Source organism: Micromys minutus (assembly GCF_963924665.1).
Source record: "Micromys minutus genome assembly, chromosome: 17".
Taxonomy (NCBI): Eukaryota; Metazoa; Chordata; class Mammalia; order Rodentia; family Muridae; genus Micromys; species Micromys minutus.
In genome coordinates this window covers 29897997-29905232 of record NC_137952.1, presented here as the reverse complement: position 1 = coordinate 29905232, position 7236 = coordinate 29897997, and the positions used below count along the sequence as shown (strand labels likewise).

The 7236-nt window shown below is 42.5% G+C and overlaps 1 pseudogene across 1 annotated transcript in view; it reads right to left on the bottom strand.

Annotated features, from left to right (window-relative positions):
- The window catches only part of LOC308431438 (protein FAM98B-like), a 292458-nt pseudogene that overhangs the window by 220489 nt on the left and 64733 nt on the right, over positions 1–7236 (bottom strand). The gene's annotated exons all lie outside the window — the stretch shown is intronic.

Sequence of the window (7236 nt, the reverse complement as noted above, 5' to 3'; positions counted from 1 at the left end):
GGATGCAAGACTCCCACTCGGAAGCTGATGCACCCAGGGAACTTAGGCATCTTTCAGCACTAGTTTTTAACTTTTTTTTTCCTTTTTTCCCTTTAGGGACTGGGACAGAAATAGGCAAGTAGCAAGATTTCCTGTCTTACTATCTACAGTGTTCCACAGAGCTGTGTGCATGGCACATGCTCACCACAGCTGTGGGCGCATACTTCCAACAAAAAAATCACTTTAAAGGTCTCACTTGTACACTACGTAGAATGTAACAAGACTGTGAGTAGTGGGAAGTCTACAGTCTTGTGACTATAATTCACATGTTCTGAGTTTTTGAGATTTAGACATCTCCAAAAGATTCAGTCTTTGGAGCAGCATCCTGGTTTAACGTACTTCATATGATTTTTACTGAAAATTACAAATTGCAAACGCCAAGATGATACTTCAGGGTAAAGAAAGAGCCCTGTGTCTCCTGTCATGGCAGACGTGGTTTTCAAGTGTTTGTTCTGGTTTCATTTTCAGATTCCTTTGGTCTTTGTTTTACTTGCCAGTTCCTGCACATTGGTTTGTGTGAGGTTGATTTGGTTTTTGTAATTTTTCATTTTAACAAACCACTGACAATACTGAGAAAAATGCAGGCTGGGAAAGTGGCAAAATACTTGCCTACCTTCCTCAGCACCACAAGAAATGAAAAAGATGTCGGCTGTTTTTTCCCCAAAATATGTTGAGCTGTTTTTTGGTAAGAGAGTATGTTTCTTTTTAAAATAGAAAAATGCCAAAGCCTCATGAGAGTAAACCTAGCCTTACCTTGCCCCCTCACGCTGCTTAGGGGATCCCACCCTTTCCTACCCAGAAGAAACCTAACGTAAAGGATTGTAGGGACGCTTGCCTTCAAACAGTGGTGTCATTTAACGCATGAAGAAGGCCTGGGGAAGAGAAGTGTGTTCTCTGGCCACTCATTTCTCTATCTGTTGCTGGCAAATCCCTGTTCCCTCAGGCTCTTAGTGTTCCACTATTGTCAGAACACACATCCATTCCATTCTCCCTGTGCCTCTTTGTGTACAAGTATTTAGGAAAGACAGATCCCTTTAAAACCCAACACAAAGTAGTATTTAGTGTAGTGGCCATGGATATATATTTGGCTCTAGAGTCACTTCTCTAAGACACGGATACTGGAACTAAGGTTGAGATCAAAAGGTCACTCAGCTATCTAGGAACTATTCACAAATGTCTTCCATTTCAAGATCCTTCAGTCAACCCTTAAAGACCACCTTTTTGCCATGGAACACGGTGTGGAACAGGGCACAGAAGCGTTCTGGGCTTCTAAACAAGAAAATCGTGTTAAATTTGGGGACATTTTGGACCTCACCCCTACAGATAGATGGTCATAACTGTCTTCCATCAGCAATGGTTTTAGAACCTGACTCACGATACCGTCTGTTCTCTTGGTAAAGATGCCAAATTCTGATATGGTCACCTGTGGTTTATGTTGATATGCAGGTGTGGCATGCACAAGGTAAGGCAAGGCCTGGGATTAGGCAGGTTTTGGAAAGGCTGGGAGAAATAGGAAGAAGAAAGAAGAGAAGATAGAGGATGATCCACCCCTGTGTGGCTTTAATGAATATCTTATAAGGGATGGATTATTATAGGACAATCTGTCTTATCTAGGTGGGCAGTTTGTATCGGTATCACCTGGCTCTGAGTTTATTGTGTGGACATTTTGTGGAGTGAGGATTTACTGATATAAATCTGATCAATAAATTACAAGCTTCAAGATTTTTGATTTTGTCGGGTTAGTGGGAATGTGTTCAGTTCGCAGCAGAGGCTAGTCAAGAGGGCTGCCGCCGCTGAGGACAGAGTGGCAGAGTGTGGTGCATGGAGCCACTCACCCTTTTTAATACTTACCGCTACTGTCACCACTTAGCTGACCACCCCACTGCCATATCTTCTCCACTGCCACTACCCTCCCTCTCATGTGTCAGTTATGCCAAACCACAGCCAGTTTGGGCTAGTCTGGGGAGTAAAACATTGCTTGTATTTGTTCATCTTTACACATTTGCAGTGCTGTGCTCTGTGCCTTAAGCATCTGTGCCAGGATACTCTTGTGAATTAACATGCAATCCTCAGGAGAAAGAGAATGGGTGACTTTCCTAAGGTCCTATGGGTAGAGTTGCAGAACAGCCATAGGTCACACACAACAAACAACCCGTTCTAACTGGTAAGATATAATTCAGAAGGGATCTGCTATTGATTGATGTAGGTAAAAATCAGGACCAAGTTTTAGGTAATGTTTGAAAGTAATGGAAAACGATATTCAGTAGCACTCTCCAAAGCTATGTGCATGTTTGGTGGCTGCTACTGTTGTAGCCAAAATGTTTGCTGAGTCAAGTCCTTGGGGAGGGTATCAAATAAAGGTCTCACTGTGTTCCTGCCCCTATGTCTTCCTCTCTTTGGTCCTCACAACCACAACTTCCTGACCTTTGCTCTCTAACCAGCCTCCGCTTTGCCTCTGGGGTATTGTATCCTCACTTGGTCTTGTCTTTGATGGGAGGGAGTAATTGCATATTACAGTGAACTTTCTGTGACACTCAGTGGCCATAGCAGTAAGCCCACATCTTAAGAGAAGGCTCCACAAGACAGAAGGGACTGGCTCTACAATTGGACCGTCACCAAGATGGGATGGAAATGAAACCGCTCAGAAACGCTGCGTGGAGCAGGAGCCTGCTGGAAACCAAGGCATCTGTCTCCACAAACTCACAGACTATGCAGAATGTCAGAATTCAAGATTAAAGTTGATCTCATCTTGGTTGGTGACTGAATAAGATGATAGCAGGGTTAGTTACAAGGTTGCCCCAAACCACACACATTTTTCTTTTGTTGCGAGCTCACAGTGACAGTCTCACTCAAAACACTCTGGCTGTGCTCCATCTTGACTCTCCCCTCAGCAGCGAGACTTGAGCAAAATCCCTGACTTCTCCATGCTCCTGTTTCTTCATCCATAAAATGGAGACAACACTTTTCCTCCATGACTCTCCTATTGCAGCTGCCTGCGGGAGGCTTTCCTCCTGCCCACCTCTTGGGGCAGACCCAAGGGTTCCCCTAGCTGTTTTCCACCACCTTCTCAGCCTTTCTTCTTAAACTATATCTATTCCTTTGTATCAGCAGCCAGTCTGCAGAAACATTTTCTACCAAGGATCTCCCCAGTAGCCACAGTGGGCTGGAATACAGGCAAGAGACTTTTACTATCATTCCTGTCCTCAATTCCATCTCTCCTGAATTGCTCTTAGCCCTGTAGCAGCCAGCCTGCAGAAGCGCTCTCTTCCACCCCACCCTCACTCTCTGAAGACTCTGATTCTTCATGAAGACCCCAGTCCCCTAGTTTGCTCCCAGTACCTCTCTAAGCCTTTCCTACAAACCTGTTTTCATTCCTGTGTTTGTTATCTGCCAACCCACAAAAGCCCTCTCCACCAGGGACCACACAGCCACCACACGGCCTAGGATCCAGAGGGAATAAACAATCCAAGGAATAGAGCACCCACCTAACAAAAACAAGACCAGATATCTACACAAAACACCTCAAATGTCATAATTCCAGATGCCTACATCCCAGTGCAAAAACACAAACACAAAGAGTCAAGACGCCATGCCTCCTCCAGAAGCTAGTAACCTGACTACAATCAATCCTGAGACAATCAATTTAGCTGAAGCACACGACAGGGACTTACAAATAGCAGTTATGAATGTTGAAGGGCCTTAGCCAAGTATGGTTTTAATCCTAGCACTAGGGAGGCAGAGACCGGCAGGTTCCTGAGTTTGAGGGCAGCCTAGTCTACAGAGTAAGTTCCAGGGCAGTTAGGGCAACACAGGAAAAAAAAACTGTATTGAAAAAACAAAGAAGAGATGTAAGGAGGATATGAATAAATCCCTTGATGAAGACCTTGAGAACACAGCCAAATGAAATAATGATGTCAAGACATGAAGTAGAAACAGAATCACTAAAGAAAACACAAGCTGAAATAAACTGGAAATGAAAACCTTGGAGAGGATGTCAAAAAAAAAACAAAAAAAACCCTCAGTGGTAAGCCTCAACAACAGATTACAACACATGGATGAAAGAATTTCAGGTTAGCTCAGCCAAAAAATGTTAGATCCAAAACTTACAGGAAATATGGGCTACTATAAAAAGACCAAACCTTAAGGTGATGATGATGATGATGATGATGATGATGATGATGATGATGATTATAGAGGAAGGAAAAAGGCCAGGCAAAAGATACAAAAATATCTTTAACAAAATTTTAGAAAAAATTTCCCAATCTAAAGGAGGCCTATCAAGGTACAAAAGCATATAGAACACCATAAAGATAGGACCAGGAAAGAAATTCCCCACATCATATAATAAGTAAAACACTAAATATTCAAGACAAGGATATTAAAAATTGCATTGGAAAAGACCAAATTATATATAAAGGCAGGCACATTAGGATAACCCCTAACATGTTAATGGAGACTGAAAGCCAGAAGGCTATGACAGATGTTCTACAAACTCTGAGAGACCACAGATTGCCAACTCAGACTTCTATACCTATCAAAACTATCCATCATAATCAGCAGAGGGGTGTGGGTGATCCATGATAGAACCAGACTTAAACAATTTCTATTCATCAATCCAGCTATCAGTCCAGCTCTAGAAAGCACTAGAAGAAAAACGTCAGTCTGAGGAGGCTAACCACACCCAAGGCACAAGGAGTAAATATTTCCTGAGCAGTATTTCAAAAGAGAGGGGTGAGAACCACACCAAAACAAAAACTCAGAAACCAACACTGCTTACTGATAATTTTCAAACTGATTCCCTAATGAAAGGACACAGACTAATGGATTGGATTCCACCCTCTCATACCTACTTGATACAGTACTTGATGTCTGCCTTGACTAGAGCAATAAGGCAGAAAAAAGAGATGGGGGAGGGGACACAAGTTGGAAAGAAGTCAAAGATCTTTATTTTCAGATAGTATAATTTTATATGTAAATGATCCTAAAAGTTTCCACCAGGAACCTTCTGCAGCTGATAAACATTTTCAGCATAAGTAGTGGAATTTTAAAGTCAACAGGAATCAGCAGCCTTCATGCATACAGATGACAAAAACACAAAGAAAGAAATTGGGGAAATAGTACCTTTAGCAAGAACTTCCAGAACATTCCAGGATAACTCAAATCAAGCAAGTGAAAGATTTGCACAATAAAAACTTGAAAATATCGAGGGAAGAAATTGAAGAAGCTATCAGAGGATGGAAAGGTCTCCCATGGTCATGGATTAGTAAGGCTGATCGTGTAAAGATGGCCGTCCTACCAAAAGCAATGTACCAGTTCAATGCAAGCCCCATCAAAATTCCATCACAAGACACAGAAGTGGAAAATACAGTCCTCAACTTCACACACATGTACACACACACACACACACACACACACACACACACACACACACACACTAGCTAACAATTGTGAATAATCAAAATGTCTAGAAGAGCCACCATCCTAGATTTCAAGTTGTTCTACAGAGCTATCATAATAAACTCAGTTCTTGTTTATTTTTCTCATTTATTTATTTATTCACTTTGCATCCCAGTCATGGACACTCCTCCCTCTCCTTCTCCCAGTTCCACCTCCACAAATCTCTCCCCCAGTTACCCTCTCCCCTTCTCCTCAGAGAAGAGGAAACACCCCTTTGGGTAACAGCCTGTTCTGGGACATAAATTCACAACAGAACTAAGGCATCCTCTCCTACTGAAGCCAGACCAGACAGTCCAGCTAAAGGAAGGGGATCCAGTGTCAAGCAACAGAATCAGAGACAGCCCCTGCTCCAATTGTTAGGAAGCCTACATGAAGACCAAGCTACAGATCTACAAATGTGTAGGGACCTAGTTCTAGCCCTTGCATGCTCTTTGGTTGGTGGTTCAATCTCTGTGAGCCCCTCTGGGCCCATAATAGTTATGAGATTTTTCATCAAATTCCTCCCCCCTCAGGACTCAGGGATTTATGCAAAAGTAGAGACAGAACATAAGAACCAACAGGTGATGGAAGACTCCAAGGAAACAGTGTCTTCCAGATACAACAGGACAGAGACACTCAGAGAGACTGTAGCAACATACATAAGACTCTATTTTAGGATATTTTTCCAAAACACTCCACACCACACACCCCACAACTAAGGGTAACTAAACTGCTGTTAATGACCATCAGTTATTACCCTTAGAGCATGTGGTCACCTCTGTCTGAGCTCAGTGGTGGCACTGAACTGGTTCATAATAGTACTAGCACTATCTAAAAGATTCATTAATTAGGACTCACAGCCTGCCCGCAGAGAGATAAGCACCCAGAAGAGACTCAGGAGTGCTCTTTCTTCCTCCTGAGCTCACGGGTGGTCCCCCACTTTCTCTCCACTGAATATTTTGGACTCACAGCCTGTCTGCAGAGAGCTGAGCACCCAGGACTGATCTCCCTCTGGAGCCCACAATCAGGAGAGACAAGCTCCAATCAGAGACAACAAGATCAACTAACATCAAAGATAAGAAGATGGCAAGAAGCAAGCACAAGAACCTAAGCAAAGGAAACCAAGACAACCTGGCAACATCAGAACCCCGCTCTCCCACCACGGCAAGTAGTGAATATCCCAACACACGAGAAAAACAAGATTCAGACTTAAAATCATACCTCATGTTGATGATGGAGGGCCTCAAAAAGCACACGAAGAGCTCCCTTAAAGAAATACAGGAGAACACAGGTAAACAGGTAGAAGCCCTTAAAGAAACACAGGGAAACACAAGCAAACAGGTGAAGAAATTGAACAAAACCATCCAGGACCTAAAAACAAAAATAGAAACAATAAACAAAGGGAGACAACCCTGGAGATAGAAAACCTAGGAAAGAGATCAGGAGCCACAGACACAAGCATCACCAATAGAATAAAAGAGATGGAAGAGAGAATCTCAGGGGCAGAAGATAACATAGAAATCATTGACATAACAGTCAGAGAAAATGCAAAAGTGAAAAAGCCCAAAACATCCAGAAAATCCATGACACAATGAGAAAACCAAGCCTATGAATAATAGGTGTAGAAGAGATAGAAGACTCCCAACTAAAAGGGCTAGTAAGTATCTTCAACAAAAATTATAGAAGAAAACTTCCCTAACCTAAAAAGAGAGAGAGAGATAATCATGAACATACAAGAAGCCTACAGAACTTCAAATATAT